An 18,798-nucleotide genomic window follows, 5' to 3' on the forward strand; every position below is an offset into this window, starting at 1 on the left:
CACCAGGCTTTGAAGCCAGTGGGTGCCAAGGGCACTTGACACCTCTGGGAATGAGCTGGTTCTGCTTTCCTGGGGTTGTCTCAGATGATAACTGCTTTGGAAGAGGAGGAGGGAGGCTTCTAGTCTGCCCAGTGCTGTGTCCCTGTGCTGGGAAGGGCAGGCAGAGGCCCACAGCAGTGTTCCCATCTCCTTTCCTCCGTGCTTGTGGAGCTACTTGGGATTTGGAGAAATAATAATGAGGGGAATATGTCCCCTGCTTTGATTTTTGTCCCTGAAACAGTGAAAATCCTGATGGAAAATGGTTTCTGGCGGTATAAAAGGTGAATGTGGGACTGCTCCTTCCAAGCATGGTCACAGCCATGGTACCCCCTTTCCAGAGTCTGCCTGGCTGTTCTGGAGCTCCTGGCATCCATCAGGACCCAACCTGTTGTCTCCAGGGATGTGTGACTGTGCTTTGTCCTGGACAGTGTTTTGGGCTGACCTTGGCTGTAATACAGCATCTCCAAATCCCAGTGCGTCTGTGGGAGGACCCCCAAACACCCCAGGTCTATGGCATAGTGTCCCCCACTGATGTGGTCCTGAGCTGTGAGACCCTGCTGCAGTTCTGGGGCTTTGCAATTCCTGTCCTGTGTGATGCATTCCATTGCTTGGTACAACCTGAAGCCACCAAGGCTGGGTACAGGGATGCACCCAGGAGGCAAGCCTGGGGCTGAGCTGCCTGCCCAGGGATGCTTACTGAGGGCAGCCTGAGTCCATGCTGGACAGTGAGTGCTATCTGGCTTTGCAGACAGCCACAGCACTGTTCTACAGCAGTGTGTTTTCAGAGGGCTTTTGCATGCATGTGTTTCTTGAGAGATCACTGCAAATGATTCCCAAGTGCTCTGGCCCAAATCTGTCCCGGTAGCTGTCAGCAGATCAATGCTCTGCTAAGTACAGCCCCGCTCTATTTCCATGGGAAAATGGCTTCTGTTAAGCAGTTCATTCTGGGCCTTTCAGCTGCAAGTCCACTAAATTTTGGTAGTTGTGTTTTTCTGTCTGTTGCAGCCTGATTTAAAGCTTTTTAAATAGCAGCTCAGATCAAGATTAAGCCGAGCTGGGAGGGAGAGGGGGAAAAGCCTTCCCAGCTCCTGCCTTTCTCCTCCTGTTAGCCTCTCAAATGCCAGGTTTGAAGCCCTAATTGTGGTATCATTTTGTCCACAGTGCATGAGTGGAAAGCAGAGGAGAGGCCAAAGCCCAGCGTGCCCCTGGCATCCAACTGCCCAGCATCCTGCCTTCATCTGACCTGGGTAGGTGGCACACGAGCTCGGGCACTGTTGTATTGCTGAGCATGTGACACTCCCGTACCTCTGTCGTGCTGAGTCTGGGACTGGCATGGTTTCTGCTGCCATAAGTGTGGTGGAAATGCCTTCTCCCCCCCTGTAGTTCAGGGCTGCTACCCAGACCTCCTGGGGCATGAGGCAATGCGGCTTTCAACCAGGATCTGTTCTGTGTCTGGAACAGGTAGGAAATGTCGTGCACAGGGGAGGATTTTAGCAGGAAACATCCAACATGAGTATTTGGACAGTGGCACTGTTGAGAAAGAAGGGCTCTGTCATAGGGTTGTACTGCTCTGCTTAAGTGGGTGGCTTTGCTCTGCTTTGTGTTACATGGTGAGGGGCAAACACTGCCTGCACAGAGAGAACCGTGGGTATCTGAACACTGCAACCTGGGGGATGCTGGGCAGAAACAGTTTCATCCTTCAGGAGAGGGCAGGCAAGAGGGTCCTCAAAAGGCAGTGCTTTTAGATGTCTCTATTACTGTGTCACGGCACCCATGCTCTCTGCACTGACCCAACCTCCTTTCAGTGCCTTTGCTGGAACAGTTAAAGGAAACAGGAGCAGGTTCCAGCTTGTACTGTACGTACAAATCCTCACATGGAATCTGTGAACTGTCAGTTTGATGCAGGCTATGTGTGAGACTGCAAACATCAGAGCTGACTGGGCTGAGGCAGTTCCCAGGATGTCAGTCCTTGAGAGAGGAAAAAGGCAACTCGAGCAGAATTCAGCTTCCTAATGGGAAAAACCAACTTGGGGTGATTCAAGTATCTCCTATGTGCCAGAGCTGGGGGGGGATTGTTCAAGTTGGATGTTGTCCCAGTTGGTATGAGATGATGGGGTGTGCTGTGATCTCTGCTCCACAGGAGTGGTGCTGTGGGGAGGGACACCTGTGCTTGGGGCAGGCATGTCCCATGCCTGGTTGAGAGGAAAGGGAATCAAAACAGAATGGCTGGCTTTCACCCCGACACGTGCACACAGATATGCGATTTCCTTTTCCATCATGCTCTTTTGCTCAAAGCAAAGAGCAGGCTGCAGAGGCTCAACCTGCTGCATGCAGAAGAGGGGCCTGTCCTCACCTTGCATCTCGCTCCTGCATGCGAGGGGCTGTTTGAGAGCTATTTCCAGCTTTGCAGAGGGGTATTTCTAGCTTCTTGTTGCTGTTTCCCACTTTCTGGTAAGCAGGAAATGGATGCAGGCACTCATCCCTCCCTGTTCTCGGTCCCTGGGAAAAGCTGTGTGTGAAGGATGCTTGGTCAGAGGAGTTCCCCCTGTGTCAGGGCTGATGGAGCGGGTGGACGCACCATGGTGATAGCAGTTTTCTGTCTTCACACCTTCTCAGCAGCAAGCCCTGCAATGCATTTATTCTTAGCGGCCTTCTATTAAAACAAAATTCAGCTGGGGAATGATTGTGCTGGTTTGAGTCCTCCCTGAACAAACAAGTGCTGAGAGCCATCTGCTTTGGTTCGGATTTGGCTATTTTCTCCCAGGGTGGCATTTGAAAAAGTTGAGGATTTTTGCTAAGAGCAGTATTTATAAAATGAGGTGGCTTCAGGTTTCCTTGAGCTTTTCCCTTTGAGAAAGAGTGATGTCCTAGGAAATTCGGGGCGATGGAGGGGTGGGGGTGGTGTAATCTGTTTCAGCCTGGTATCTCCACTAACTAGGGCAAGACCAGGGCAGCTGGGCGCTATGGAGTGTAATGATGGGCAGCAGCCACTTCTCAGGTCCTGAACACCCCAAGGTCAGTACACAGCTCCTTGTCCTGCTCAAAAGCAGTGAAACAGGACCCAGTGCTGGGGGGGCGCATCTAGGCCTAAGCATCCAGCACATGCAAGTCCTCTCCCCAAGGAGACTGTGAACCTTGAGGCTGGATAATGTGGGCAGAGGTTTTATTTAGTTCTGAGGCAGGGCTCAACCTGAGTGGATTTTTACTGCATGAGTTTTTAGTGTTTAAACTGAGCGACTCTTTGAACCGATGTGGTTTCTGAGGGATGCGTCTCTTCCTCTCTGAATGCATGTGCCATAAATGCTCCCAAAAAGTCCTCCCTCTCCTCTCTGGTGTCGCTAGCTCTGGTGATGCAATCACACTTGCAATAGGTCGGGTTTTCCACCGAGGCCCTGTGTCACAGGAATGTCTTGGATTTTCACATCTTAAAAGCAAGTTTTCAGCATCAGGGTTATGTCAAAAGCCTACAAATGTGACTGGGGCACCCAGGCTCCTCCTCTTATGCTGCAATGGGCCAGGGTGAGAGTGGGCTGGAGCAGGGAGAGGATGTGGGTGACGTGGGGATGCAGGAGGGATGAGGGGAAGGGGCTGGAGAGGGGAGGAATGGGAAGGCAGCTCACTTACCAGAAGGTGTCTGTCCTGGGAGCGGGCTGCACCATGCAGTCAGCACTTGTTGGAGCAGGAGCAATACAAGTTGTCAGGTGGAAAGCATTGCCTCCCCTGATAACCTCATTGTGCTGAGCGACCTCCTAGCTCTGAGCAAGGAAAATCAATGCACCAGAGCCAGGCTGCTCATGTGGCAGGAGACCCTGCTTGGGAGCTCCTGCCACCCCATGCTGTCCCCTGAGGGGACCAGATGGCGGGGTTTCAGGTAGGAGTAGCAGCAGGGTTGGGGTTGCTCCCAGGGAGGTTGTGTGGGACAGTGGGGATACTCAGAACACTCTTGTCTTTGGCTGGCCCAAAAGCTGTGGCTATGTGCAGGGTGGCTGGAAAGAGGTGTGAGAGAAGGGATGCAATGGACATGGAGAGGTGTCCATGGCCTATTCTGGTAGGTGCTGTTTCAGAAGGTCTGCTCCTTGCCCCAGTAGGGTCAAGAAAAGCCTTTAATTCCCTTTCTTTACCTGGTTCCCACTTTCTAGATGAAACAGGATTTCTTTCAAAGCATCTTTCTCTGCAGGTCGATGAAGCCATTAACAGAAAGAGATCGTTGTTGCTTCGTAGCTTTTTGGTAGCACATTTGCAGGAATGAATATTAATTGTGCAAAGTGCTAATGATCATTCAGGCTGTGCAGCCCAAGGATGGCACCATGCACGCAGCTGCTTGCCCTTGCTACAAACCTGGATGCCACCACTGTAGTCCAGCAGCTCCAGAGAGCTTTTCAGTGCTGTGATTCCATGTGGATGCTTGGGGCCATGACGGGGACCATCGGGGGCTATTTGTGGTACCACGTTAGTGAGGCTGGGAGGCACTTGAGGTTTTCTAGCAGTCAAACAGCTCTTCCAAATAGCATCGTGCACACACAGCTTGGGATGTCACATTAATGTTAAACACGGGGAAGAAGCAGGAGCAGGAGCTGGGTGCGCATGGCAGTTTGTTTCTTTGGGTTTGTATGCTCATGCTTTCTGCTTCGTTGCCCCCTGACATGCACAAGGGAGGAGATGGGGGTATGGGTTTTAAAAAGGCTTTATAAAAAATTACCTTCCATGAAATATTCAGGGCAGGCTGATTTCTCTTTAAAAACTGGTCTAATTATTCCTGCAAGGCTTCCAGCGCTCCTGGTCTCATTGTGTTTGGAGGGAGGCAGCAGGAATGCTTGACTTGAGATGGGCTGGTTTGTATTCATTACAGGAAGCTGATCACTGTATTCCTATTTGGAGATGGGGATCAGTGGGTTGGTTTGTTCCCATGAATATTTGCTGGTGATGGGCTAAGGGCAGGAAAGGAAATGGAGGCAATTTAGCAACATCTTGGGTGCCCTAGAACAAGACCGATGTCCCTTGTGCTCTAGGTGTGCTGGCTGTGCACTGTGTGTATCCCACTGCTCCCTCCTTGCAGATGTGTGGGAGCCAGTGGTGGGGAGCGCATCCGCTTTGCTGTGAAGAGGAATGCTCCAGGAAGCATTAGGTGTGATCCCAAATTAGCATCCCATTCACTTGCTTCTAACTGTGTTAGCTCTGCAAGGCTAATAGGGCTTTAAAATGAGGTCTCTTGTCACCAAAATCAGCAGCTCTGACTCAGAATGCACGGAGGGAGCAGACTTGCTGAATAAGGCAATGTAGGTGTCGAGTGCTGGCCTGGCTGCAGCACTGCTGTGAGGCTGGAGAGAGCCAGTGTCGGAGCCTGGGAGGGGTCCTCAGTTCCCGTCTCGGTGGCTAAGCCATGGGTGAGGGGGATGAAGGCGTGAGGAGGATGAAGGCGTGAGCATCAAAGCCAGGCAAACCGTGGAGCGTTCCCAAGTGCTGTGCCATGTTCCACAATTAATCACTTCCACCCACATTGCACCTTCCCCCTCCCCTAAATCCTCCCTCGCCTGGTGCTGGAGTGGGGGAACGGAGGCAGCTTCAGTTTTATGAATCAATCAAAGCCGATGCCTGCTTTTCAGAGCTGCTGATTTAGAGAGCCCTTTGCAAGTGTGTGCAGTATGATTTCTTATCGGAGCATGGCTCTGGAAGAGCCTGCCAAGAGGAGCTCTTCCAGCTCCCAGCCACATCCTGGGGAGCCGGGCTGAGTGGTCTTTTCATCTACAAATAAAACAAACAGGAACAAAGAAGGCAATAATATTGACTTTCATCATTGATATTGCCATTTATCTCAGTAATAATTAGTATTTCTATTGCTGGAAGGGTATAGCTCATAATTGCACTGTTTCAGGGGAGCTTGTTAATGTCATCACCAAGAACAGCCAGGCATAAAGTGCTGGGTGAGTGGGGTGGTGAGCTGGGAATGGAGCAGAGCTGGAAATGGAGGAAAGGCAGGAGGTGCAGAGGGGCACGTGAATGCTCTGGGGAGCAGCAGAGCTGAAAGGTTGAGCTTGGGCACGGGCAAAGGCTGGCTCAGCACTGACCTAATGCTCCTGCTGTGCCTGGGTGGAGGTGGGAGAGCCCTATGTGTCTGCTGATCTCAAGGTCCCTGTCTGCCCCTTGCTGCTTCCTCCAGCACAGCCAGAGCAAGCCGCACTTGTCTGTGTTGAGAAGGGCAAGACTGGTGCTTTACGGTGGTCCAGGGATGAAGGATACTGTGAGATGCAGTCACAGCATCTTTTCCTTCAGCGTGATGCTGCTGTAACCACAGCTCCCCCATGTCACCCGCACACCAGGCAACGTGGGAAACCAGGGCAAGCTCTTGCTTCTGTCCCCATCTGTCCCCATCTGTCCCCAGGATGCCTGTGCCATTGAGGCACCAGCTTCCCGCAGCATCCACAGTGCTTGTATTTGCTGGCACTTGGTTAGTCATTCCCTGTCCTCTTTAAAGAACCCCTCACAGCGTGCCTGCGGGTCCTTGTTCTGTCAGAGCTGGGTGCCTGCCCTGTCCTCCCCTGGGCTCCCAGAGCTGGAGGACACTGAGGCTTCAGCACTGGTGCTGCTGCTCTCCTACGTTGCTGCGGAAGCTTTGGCACCTGACTGCTCTGTGCATCATCCTGAATCTGTCTGGAGATCCATTCTCTGCATCTGTTTATTTGTTTTAATTGCCCTATTAAGTGCATGTTCTAGGGAGGGATGGTTTCTGGAATGCAGAGTCCTGAACATTATCAATTCCACAGGAAACACTGTCGCCACAGCCGCGGGGACCGACGCGTGGCAAATGCAAATGCAGGGCAGTGTTTTTATTGGGATTTAAATGAGTTTAAGGCTGTTCAGAATTACAATGTGATTTGAGCCAGGAGGGGCTTGTAAAACTGGTACGAGTTCATATATTATACAGTAAACACGCCAAACCCTGTGGCTCCTGCTGAGCACCTTCCCTGCAAGGTGGGAAAAGGAGCAGAGCATCTCTAGGACTCCATCCTGTAGGTCCCCATGGGGGAAAGGGCTGTTTGAGGTGGAAGGAGGAGGGCTAAAAGGCTCAGCTCTAGAGGTCCCTGTTACCAAATGTGAGCCTGTGGTGCAGTTTAGGCTGGTGGATGGTGATGGTCTCTGGCTGGAAGGGGGGGGCTTTTGGATGTGTTTTGGGACAGGGAACACTTCACCCATGTAGAGGTCCACTGGGAGAACATGGCAGTGGGTGCTAGTGATGCCTCAGTGCTGGCCATGCTGAGCACCAGGGAATCAGGATGGCACACCCTCCCTTTGCACTGAGCCATGGCTTGTCTGGGTGCTGGTGCAGGACATGGGGGCCCTTCTGTGGGCCTGATCCCACTCCAGGTTCCTGATAGCAGGGAGCTTTCTTCACTCAGGCAAGGATGTGCCAGCCCCAGCTTGCACCTCTCTGGAGAACTCATAGTACCCATGTTGCACAGACATGGCTCATGAGGCTTTAATGGATGTTATTGTAATCTATGGCTGTGTGGGGAGTTGTGCAGAGATGGAGGAGGGATGGGTGATGTGGCAGAGCTGGATGTGCCCAGGCACCCAGGGAATGAGCCACCACAGTGGGTATAACAGATTCCTCGTCCGCTCCCTCAGCCAGAACAGGCATGAAAGGGAAGTTAGAGCTATTGGCTTGGGATGCTTGTGCCTCGCCTCATTTCAGTGCTGTGCTTTTGATCTCTGAAGGCTGGAGCTGAATATTTGAATGAGAGCTACGTGGCTGTATTGAAATCCTAGACAAAATGCCTTTTGTGCCTCCCTGCATGTTTATTTGCGTAACAGAGTGTTTTGCTGGCGAAACACGGGAAGGAGCTCGAGGGAGAGGAGTGAAGGTGGGGGGAGAGCACTGGGGAACTCGCAGTACAATTCCAGGACGCTTAAGAGCCTCTTATTGTCAGTGGCGAGACAGAGACATCGGAGGCAGCTCTGCCAATTGTCTGAGAGAGATTGCTTTGTTTGTTGGTATCTCGCTGGTTAAGTTTGTGGGTTATACGTACAAAGCACAGGAGAAATGCAGAAATACATCTCTATGCATATATATGTGTCTCTGTATCCATAGTTATCACCCATAAATGACCTTGCATGAAATAATGTCATCAGCCTGCACGGTGCTGCTGAGCTGGGTGCTTGCATTGTAGGTGTGCGGAGTGACCACCTCTCAGTCCTGCTGTGAAGCCACCAAGGTGCTGGCTCCTGTGGCAGGATGGGGCTGGCAGTGCGTGCTCCAGGAGGGAGCATCCCCCCTCCTCCCCTGAAAGAATGGTTTCACTCTCTCCATTGGGAAGAGCCTTTGCTGACAGGTAATGTGCTGCTAAAGAAAGCTCCTTTCCCCAGAGGAGGAAACTGCTGCTGGAGCCTGCGGGAGAGGTGAAGGTGATGGAGATGTGACAGACAGCAGCCCTGCTCCTCTGTCCTACTTGGAGGGGAGCTGGCAGGCTGGGGATGAGAAGGCACCCTGATGAGAAGGTACACTGGTGGCATTTGGGTGGTGGTGGAGAGGCAATTGCTCAGCTCTCCCCTCCCTGCCAGTGCCCAGCTCTGCGCCAGCCCCATGTGAGGATGCAGGAGGAGGGCAGCAGCAGGGTCATGCTGGCTGGGAGCTGTGTGCTGCATCCAGCAGCCCAGATCAAAGGGACCTCAGCCAGCGACATCACTAGAAGCCTTTAATACCCAGCCCTGGAGCAGGGTTTACCCAAGGGACCCATTTCCTTTCCTGAACGTAAAAAATCATAAACTGTGTCAACTTGACATTCAGGAAACTTTCATACCTTTTAATTCATTTATAGTTGAGCTAATTGCAGTGCTATTTTTGTTAGTTTTTTGATTCATTCTGACTTTGTCCTTATATGCTTTTTGTTCTTTGAAGCCATTTCATTATGGTGTTTATTACCTCTGCTGGATCTGTGGGAGGATGGGAGAAGGAGAAGGGATACCCTAGCTGTACCCATGTGCTGAAGCCTTTGGTAGCTCTGGTGAAGCTGGCTGGTCTCAACACATCAAGACAATAGAATCATATGATCATTTAAGTTAGAAAAAGGCCTTTATGATCCAGCCCAAGCCTTAACCTTGCACTGCCAAGTCCACCACTAAACCGTGTCCCTAAGTGCCACATCATCTGGATGTCTTGAGTATCTCCAGGGATGGTGATTCCACCACTGCCCTGGGCAGCCTGTTCCAATGCCTGACAACTGCTTTGGTGTAGAAGTGTTTCCTAATAGGCAGTCTAAGCCTCCCCTGGTGCAGCTTGAGGCCAGTTCCTCTTGTCCCATCCCTTGCTCCTTGGGAGCAGAGCCCAGCCCCTCCTGGCTCCATCCTCCTGTCAGGCAGTTGTAGGGAGCAAACAGGTCCCCCCTGAGCCTTCTCCAGACTGAACCCCCCAGGTCCCTCAGCCGTTCCCCATCACACTTGTGCTCTGGGCCCTGCACCAGCTCCATTGCCCTTCTCTGGTCCTGTTCTAGCACCTCAATGTCTCTCTTGCAGTGAGGGTTTCAACCTAACACATGGGTGCTTGGGGCACAGCCTCACCAGTGCTCAGGGTGATGGATGGTCACTGTCCTGCTGGCCATGCTACTGCAGAAGCTGCTGCTTGTTCTGGTGGTGGTTGAGAAGTGCCCCTCCAGCAGCACTGGGAGAGCTGGCAGACATGCCTGAATTGTTTGGGCAGGAAAACACCAAAAAGAAAGTGTCCCGGTGTTTCCCAATGCTGTTTTCTCCATGATGTTATTGCCATGTTCCTTTAGGAAGAAAACTTTGGTTGGAAAGTTCCTTGACTTCTAAAAAACTGTGAAAACCCTTACATGTCCAGATGTAAAGTGAAACGTTGCTGTGCTTCTCTACGCTTTCGATTCGCAGCATTTAACAGAGGACATTTTCTTCTATTAAGCTAATTCGTACTAAATTGTCAAAAATACGGGAAAAATTATTCCAGTAATGGTAATGTGCTTTCACAGCCTTGGCTTTTACCGCAGCTAATGGTGCTCTTTCATTCCTCCTGCTCTCTCAGCTGTCTCCACTTAGACCCCCGTATGTGCCCTCGCTGTGCCCAAACTCACAGCGGCCCTAACCCTGTTATGGACTGAAGTCACCAAGTTTTGCTGATGCTTCCCCTACCTGTGGTTTTCCAGAGAGATGAGCTCAAGTTGAAGCTGTACCTGCCCCCAGCCTTGTGCCTTTGTGCTGGGGTTCCCTATAGCATCCATACCCCACAACTTTGGGCACTGGCCTGCCTAGGTCTAAACCATCAGGCTTCTCATTGTGGTCTGTCTCCCTGTGGGGTGCCACCCCACTGCCCCAGCTGATGCTCTCAAGGCCAGGAGCTGTTTGCAGCCTCCCTTCCCCCTGCCTGGTGTGATCCCATCTCACCCTGCACACATGAGCATCAGCAAGGCGTGGAGCTGGGGAAAGATATCAAGAGCTGTTACAGCTTACATAAATGGATCCATTTTCATTCTCCTGCCTGTCTGCTTCAGTCAAAATACAACGCCACAGCTACCGATGCTTGGTGTCATCGCAGACCACAGCGAGCTGATGCATGTGCTGCTGTGGTAGGTGCTCCATCTCCCTGTACCGCAGCTGTCCTGAGCCCTCACCGCAGCCTCTGGCGCTGCCTTTACCCCTGGCCCCTGGGAGCCCGCAGCGTGCCCCACTCTGAATCATGTCTCCCACTGAATGGTAGCTCCTTGTGGGCTCTGCAGCTGCCAGGCTGCAAGCCACAGCCCTGCTGGGCTCATCTCCCAGCTGAGGAGCCGTGCCTGGTGCCTCTGCCATGCTCAATATGAGCAGGAGCATCCCCCTGTGCTTGCCGCAGCCCAGCTGTGCCCACCACAGGAGCAAGCAACTCCAGCCCCATGGGGACCCTGGAGCAGCGGTTGGTCATGTTGCTGAGCTCTTTCTGTTCAGTAGGCACATGTGTACACATGGACACGCACATACTGCAGTGCCTTTGAGGTGTCTGGCAACTGGTTTCTTTATCTTCATTATTTAGGGGCTGCAAAGAGCATCTCTGTCTGCCTGTTGCTCCATGGGATGCTGGGGATGGCTGATGTGGCTGGGAATGGTAGGGATGAAGAGATCGTTCCTGATGCAGAGAGGGGCAGTGGAGGCTTGTGTGCTCAACCCACTGATTGGACCACCCTAGTCAGGGCAGGGTGATGGCCATGGAGCTGGCCTTGTGAGTCCTTAGAGATGTGATGTGAGGAGATGAGTGTGTAGGGACCTGTGCTTCCTTTCCTGTTCTCCACCACACCTCCACCCACTCCTTGGCACCTGAACACCCTGCCTGTTGAGCTGGAGCCTCTGCTTTGGGGTCAGTTGGCTTTCTTCTGCCGCTGCATTAGGTGCAGAGATGCTCTGCATGGCACGGAGCTCTGTGTTTGTGTGTCAAGCCTGGTTTGTGCAGAGCTGCTTGGATCTAGCAATAGGCTCACAGATGCTTTGGGTGAGCCTCTGCTGTTGTATTTTTTTGCCTCTACTTCTCCCTTAAAAGCCATTGTCACACCTCCTTTGGAAATGTGGGAGCTGCGGAGATAAGAGCCTGCTGTGACTGATAGCCAGCTGGAGGGTGCCTTTGTCAGAGGGGTGGATGTGGACGGCGGTGCCCTCCAGCAGCCCTGCTCCATGATCATGCACCATCATGGATGAGGCATCATGTCTTTGTTCAATACCTGCAAATTGCTCATTACAGAGGCTCCTGCTCCATGAGCAGGGCCTGGGCACAGGGAGCAGACAATATGAGTCCTGAAACCTCAATGCACGGAGCAATTTCCATCAGAGGCTTTCACACCTTTTCTTTCTCCCCTCTTTTCTCCCTTTCATTTCTCCTCTGTTAGAAAGACATGGAAACATGTCTCCTGAGCTTTGAGCGTGAGCTCAACACCACCCCTGGTGTGGGCACAGCAGATGATGGGCTGTGGAGTTGTGGCACAGCAGCAGTGGAGCCACAAAACCCTTCCCATCACGAGCTGGACGGAGGCAGAGGGCCCCAGCCATCTCCCACCCCATCTCCCTGAAATGTCACTTGCTTTTAAATGCACTGGTAGTTTAAAATAAGAATAACCTGCTGCAGGGCTTCTTAAACCATGGAATTAAATATGGTTCTGGTCTCTAGGCAGAGCCTGACTCTTCAATTCTGAATCTGCTCAGCCAAGCGAAATATTGCAGGGGGGAAAGAAATCAATATTTCTCAGGCCCAGCACAGAGAGGGAGCTGTCTGTGTGTGGCTGCAGGCGTGCAAGTGCAGGTGTGCACACGCAGGGTGGCAGTGTGCGAGTGGCATGCGTGAGCACAGCACATGAGAGCACCAAGACAGACGTGATGGGGATGGGGTGGTTGGGATGCCAGGGCTGTGGGTGTTGCTCTGGGAAAGTCCATCGCACTTGGTTGTATGGCTGGGGACACAGCTGGGTTTCTGTCCTTGTGGTTCCCAGCACAGCCTTTCAGACAAGGAAATACAGCATTCTTGGTATCGTGTCATGTAATTTAGTGGTCAGCAAACGACTGTGAGCAGATGTGTTGTCGCTCTCCTGGTTTCTGGTGCTTGGAGCTGAGCTGCACAGGAGATGGGACTGATGATGTTTTCTAGCTGAGAAGACATTGCTCTGTGACACACAGGCCCCATTATTTGGAGGTTGGCAGTATTTCACGTAATAGATGCGGGCTTTCACTACCGTGTGTGTGTCATCTGCCACATGGAGTTGTTTCTGTGTGGTGGCAGGACCGCCATTCCAAGGGCTGCTCTGGATGCCCTATGTGCTACATTGAGTGGTCCATAGCAGTGTACCCTGTACATGGCTGTCTCTTGCCCAGATGATGTGGGCTGGATGGGGAACGGCTCCTGGTATCAACATTACTGAAGTTTTCCATCCTTCCCTGCAATAAAGGGCTCAGGCTATAGCTAGGGACTACAGTTCAGGGGAAGATTAAGCTGACTTTGCCAGGTCTAAGCTCCCCAGGTGGCTTGTGTCCAACCCCTCTTTGCCCTCTAGCTGCCTCACAGAGTCCTAATGTTCTCCTCTCTGCCCCTGTGGTGTGTGGTGGTGGGAGGAAGGAGCTGTGTTGGGATCAGGAGCAGAGGAGGACCTCCATCTGCAGCAGAGAGGAGAAGGGCAAATGTTACTGACCTGCTCTGGCATCTGACCAAGCCACAGGCACTCACCCCTCCCAAAAAGCCTCTCTGATAGCTTAATTTCTTAATTGCTGTCTGTGATCAGGATGTCAGCTCTGGCTCTCCTCCAAGACACCTCACATCCAGCAGCCCAGGGCTCTCCATCACCTTCATTGGTCACTACTTTCAGCTCACCCGCTTGGAGAATCTCCCATCTCCATGCAAGGCCACCTCTGCTGCCCTGTGGGCATCATGTCCAGTGTTGAGAGAGCTCAGGATGCTGAGGAGTGCCAGCACGTGGAGCAGATCAGAGCCTCAGGTGCCTGGTGCTGGGCTCAGCATGGAGAGCTGGGTGTGAGGCTCTGGGAAGGGACCCAAAGGAGAGCTCTGTGGGGTCTGGCACTGGGCTGATGGGAATTCCTGGTGGCTCCGGCCGTCCGGATCAGGCAGTGCTGGGAAGCCATGCAGCAGGAGCATACTCGCTGCAGCACAGTGAGGCTCTATATCTCAATAAGCAGCACTCAAAGGCAGACCTGAAAATAAATATTTGAAGAGGAAATAGTACTCTCTTCTATTGTCTCTTCTCCTTTCCTCTCTCTCTTCCCCCTCCCTTCTCCTGTCTTTTACATCTGACTGAACATGAGAGTTCATTGTTAAAGGGGTTTTGTTTTCTTGTATTTTTTTCCCTTTCTCTGCCCTCCCAGTGAAGAAACTACAGGAGCTGCACTATTAACAATTCAGCCCTGTATAGCAGCAAGGGCTGTCTTCACACCAAGCTTGTCCATGCTCAGGATGCTGGGTGCTTGTTTTTCTTCTCTGTTGCTTAGTTTGCCATGACAAAACACAACTAGATGGCTGTTTCTTCTGCAGGGAGCAGAGAGATGATGGGATCAAGCTGTATGAAAATAAATCTGTAAGTGTGCTTCAGCCCAACCCTGCATTCTCATTCCTCATTCTTGGTAGCTTTGGCTTCGTGCAGGGCAGAGTGAGCAGGTCAGCGGTGCCATGAATGATACTGGTTCCTGTTGGCTTTGGTGGGAAAGGTTAAAGCTGGGCCAGGAGGAAGCATCTGGTCTTGTGTCTTACTGGAAAAAGGAGTGAAGGACTGTTAAGCTGCAGATGGATGCGAAGGTCAGGGCCTGTGGCACTGCATGTGCTCCAAGTCAGAGGGGAGGTTATGGAGGCAGTGGCTTTTCACACATGAGTGGGGGAATCAGCCTCTTGCCTGGCACCGGCTGTGCTCTGGGTATCCAAAGGCAGATGAGCCCTGCACAGCAATGGTGCACAGCCCATGGATGGGGCTGTCAGCAAGGTCCTCCACGGACAAGAGCTGGTGAAAGCAGGGGTGGTGTGTGCAGGAGTTGGTCCTGGAGTAGGGAAGTGAGTGCAGAGTCAGCCCACGGGCTGTATGAGCTGCATTGGAGGATCCGTGGGCTGGGAAAGGAGCACTGGCATCATCCAGAGCCCTCCTCCGAGCGTGAAGGGAAGTGTTAGGGGAAATCTAACGTAAAAGTAGAGGTGAAGAGTGGTGAAGAGAAGGGAAGGGAAAGACTCCAAGGAGGAAGTGGGACTGAAAAACACAGAGGTGTTTTAAGGGTATCCGAGATGTCACAGGCAAAGGAAACAGTCCAGGGAAGATGTAACTTGGAGAGAAGACTTCCTGCTTGGCTGCGAATGTTTGCTAAGCTTCTCTGCTATATTTAGGAGGCTCTGTGCCCTTTGGAGAACTCTCCCCGCAGATGGCAGGGGAGCAGCTTGCCAAATGGTGGATGCCGTGCTGCATAGGAACGGGGTGCCCGGTGTTCAGGGAGAGAAGTTTAATGTGGGCTTTGCCCTTTCAGCAGCAAAGCCAAGCATCTTGCTTTGCTGCCCAGTGGATGGGGCTGCCAGATGGCTAAATATTTGCTTGTAAATTAGCAATTGAAAATGTGCAATGTATAGACCTAAACTGAAGAAACCCAGGGCCTGGATTGCTCTCTCCCTCCTTCAGAGGATGGTCTCTGCAGGGTATGGTTGGGTAGATCCATGACGGGAGCAGCATAGGTTGATCTCCAAGCAAATGAACAAGGGCACTGCGTTGCCATCTCTCCCCTGTTCATTGGCACACTCGTGGGCCATTACTCAAGTGTGTGCAGCCTCTGGCTGTGTTTCCTTTAAACCAATATGCAGAGAAACACTTTTCTCTCTAGGAAAAAACCCCACAGCTTGTTCTGTGTCTGTGCAGTATCTCACTGAATGGAATATGACTGGAATTAAATTTCCAGGCACTAATGTAATATAAGTACTCATAACTTGTGTGTGTGAACGTGTGGGGATCGACAGCGTAGCAATCCCGTGCTGTGCAGCCCCGAGCAGCATCCCACACGGTCCTGCCTGTGAAACGGCTCCGTGGCCCACTTGGGGTATCTCTGCATCACGCCCCATCCGAGCCTCTGTGTCGGGGTGGGAAGTGGGGAGGGAAAGCCTGAGATGTGCTGAAAGATTTTGTCTGAGGGGAATGGGGCCCATGGGGATATCCACAGCGAGTCTCACCAATGCACTGTTAATGCTGCCTTCTGCAAGTCCTCCCAAAGCATGGGGCTGTCCAACTCCCTGCTCTCCACCCCAGAAGCATAATTTACTTTAAAAACAAGTAAATATTTAACTACTGGCTTCCTTTTCTTTGCCATCTGAAAACACTCGGCTCTGACTCCATGTTCTCCAGTGTTCCTGTGCAGACAGGAGGGCTGGCCCCTCTCCTCTCCCCTTGGTTCCTAATGAAAGCCAAGCTTCCCGCATCTTAACTTGACTCCAGGGGCTGTGGCTCTGAGAAGCTCTACCTCTGTAATACTGGCAATAAAATCATAAGAGCTGGCTACGCTGCTGTAAAACTTTTATTGCTGTGTGAAGAGGAACAGCGGATCCTCCCTCCCTCCCTCCTTTCTCCCCATCCCTGCGGCTCCCAGCTCTTGCTCTGCTCCCTCTCCAGGCATCAGAGCCTTTGTGCCAGGCAGCATCCCATTTCCCTCTGCTCCACTTGATCCCCTCCTCATCCTGCTTCCCTGGGGCTGCTCTGCCACCACTCTTCCCTGGTCCAGCTTGGCAGCTCTGCTCCTGACCTTGTCCTCACTGTTGCTGCTCGGCTGCACGTCAGCTCTCCGTTTGCGTGCCTGACCGCAATGAGAAGAGCTGGAACAGCTCCCTGCGTGGTTAGGCCATCCCTGCATTTTGCCTTTCATGGCGACTAGGAGTGTCGTCTGCCTTCCCACACCATCCCCAACCGTATTTATAGATCGCAGCGGCGTTACCAGTGTGGATGCAGATTGTGCATGATGGTTTTCTATAAATACAAACGCTCCGTAATTATCGTTAAAACTATTTAGCCCAATTCAAAGGTAGATTAAATAATGAATGTGTGTGTGATATGCCTGCCGACATCAACAAATGGAAAGAGGCATCTCTGGGTGCATAGCTGGAGGATTCCCCGGTGAAGAAGTTGGGGGAGGAGAGCAGGGAGGGAGCTGAGCAGTTGTATTGCTGTAAATGTGCCTTTCACATGCGTCCAGGTGGTGTGGTGTTGATTGATGGGTGATCCTGGGACCAGAAAGATAGGTGGTCCGGGAGATACCATACCAAGGGATGGACAAGGAGGATCGGCACTTGCAGAAGCCACTTGGTATTCACAGCTACCTATTCCTATGCATCTTTTCCCTCCGCTTTCACTGCTCCTTAGGAGCAGTAATTTCAAGCTAGGCTGCTGATGGAGAGCAATGGAAGGCATATGATAAGGCTCCCCAAAGCCTCTCAGCCCCTTGTTTGGTATGGTAATTGATTTTCTCTGAGGCCATGCCTATCCCAGTGTGTTTCCTTTCCTGCTGGTCTCTCCCTCATTCACAGCAGAGCCCTCTGGGGATACTGGCTCTGTCCCCTGTTCCAGCCCCCCCTATGAGAAAGGAAGAGGGGACCTTTAGCAACATGAGCACAGGGATAGACCTTTGGTGGGTCCTTGCTGAGGACAACATGGCACTTTGATGGGGTGCTGTACGCTCTGTGTGCCCCAGGAGGGGAGTTTGCAAAGCCAATGGAAGGATGAGGTAGATGTCATCACTGCTTTTAACATGGGAGCCTCCATCTCTCCCTCCTTGTCCTCTCACAGGCAATAACTCCCTCAGCTCGTGTGTGGCTGCAGCATCTCAGCCCTTCCCTGGCTCCGTGTCACATTGTGGGCTGCTCCCCTGCCCCAGGGACAGCAGCATTAGTACCAGTGAGGGAAGCGGGGCTGGGAGGAAGGTCTTCATCACCCTAACTAATAACTGTGTGCTGACAAATTGAATTATCCCTTTTCCAGTTGCCTGCACTATTGATCAGAGAAAAGGTTTGTGGTTTTGTTAGGTGGGTTTTTTTCTTTTCCTTTTTCCTTTTAAGTTATAGTTGCAATGTCTTGGGGGCTTATAATGATCTAAATAAGGTCAGGTTAACAGAGGAATCAAATATGCTCTGGCAGCAGAAGCGTGGGCTCTTCAGGGAGACTGAGTGGAGAAGGAAGCAGAGGAGGGAGCAGCAGCAGCAGCTGCTGGTCCTCAGGGCCATGGTGCCTGCAGGGTCCAGCCGCAGCCTCCTGCTCCTGGGGAGGGCAGTGCTGCAGCAGAGGGTGGGTTGCAGGGTGGGACCAAGCAGGCAGCTGATGGAGGGTGATCAGCATGGGGTGAAACTGGAGTGAAAGCTCCTCATGACCCGACTTCAGTGTGCACGTGAGCCCAGAACCCCCCCCGTGTGCTGGGCTGCACCCCCAGAGTGTGAGCAGCAGCTCAGGGAGGGGATCCTGCCCCTCTGCTGTGCTCTGGGGAGACCCCCCCTGCAGCCCTGATCCAGCTCTGGGGCAGCAGCACAAGAGGGACGTGGAGCTGTTGGGCAAGTCCAGAGGAGGCCATGGAGATGCTGCGAGGTCTGGAGCAGCTCTGCTCTGGAGCCAGGCTGAGAGAGCTGGGCTGGGGCAGCCTGGACAAGAGAAGGCTCCTGAAGGGGAGACCTGAGAGCAGCTCCAGTGCCTGAAGGGGCTGCAGGAAACCTGGAGAGGGGCTTGGGACAAGGGATGTAGGGACAGGCCAAGGGGAATGGCTTGAACCTGCCAGAGGGGAGACTGAGATGAGCTCTTAGGCAGAAGCTCTTCCCTGGGAGGGTGCTGAGGCGCTGGCACAGGGTGCCCAGAGAAGCTGTGGCTGCCCCATCCCTGGCAGTGTTCAAGGCCAGGTTGGACACAGGGGCTTGGAGCAAGCTGCTCTAGTGGAAGGTGTTCCTGCCTGTGGCAGGGGTTGGAGCTGGATGAGCTTTAACGTCCCTTCAATCCAAACCACTCTGGAACCAGACCCTACCACAGCAGGCAGCATATGGAGGGCTGCTTGGAAACGGGGTAATGTGTGTGGGAGAGGCAGTACAAGTGCTTGGCCCATCCCAAGCAGTGTGTCTGGAGCTGTGGGGTCCATCAGGGTCTGTCTGTCACCTACCCCACGTCATGGAAAACTGCTGCCCAGGCTGCTTGAATGTCTCCCATCCTAACTGGGGAGCTGCCGAAGTGGGCAGGGGATGCATGAGGGGGGTGCAAGGAGCCAGGAGTTAGCTGGGCACAGCTTTGTCCAGCATCTCCCTGTAGG

At 52.6% G+C, this 18,798-nt stretch overlaps 1 protein-coding gene across 4 annotated transcripts in view; it reads left to right on the forward strand.

Moving 5' to 3' along the window:
• LINGO1 (leucine rich repeat and Ig domain containing 1) overlaps positions 1-18,798 on the forward strand; it is a 124,719-nt gene that overhangs the window by 62,147 nt on the left and 43,774 nt on the right. The window contains exon 2 of one of the 4 annotated variants that reach the window (XM_062612223.1): positions 1,201-1,286. The exons of the other annotated variants lie outside the window; for them this stretch is intronic. The gene's annotated coding sequence lies outside the window, so the exon portion shown is untranslated. The remainder of the gene's footprint in view (positions 1-1,200; positions 1,287-18,798) is intronic. 4 annotated transcript variants of the gene reach the window in all.

This window comes from Pezoporus occidentalis, unplaced genomic scaffold (assembly GCF_034315485.1).
Source record: "Pezoporus occidentalis ecotype Australia unplaced genomic scaffold, CSIRO_AGI_Poc_V1 ctg159, whole genome shotgun sequence".
NCBI lineage: Eukaryota > Metazoa > Chordata > Aves > Psittaciformes > Psittacidae > Pezoporus > Pezoporus occidentalis.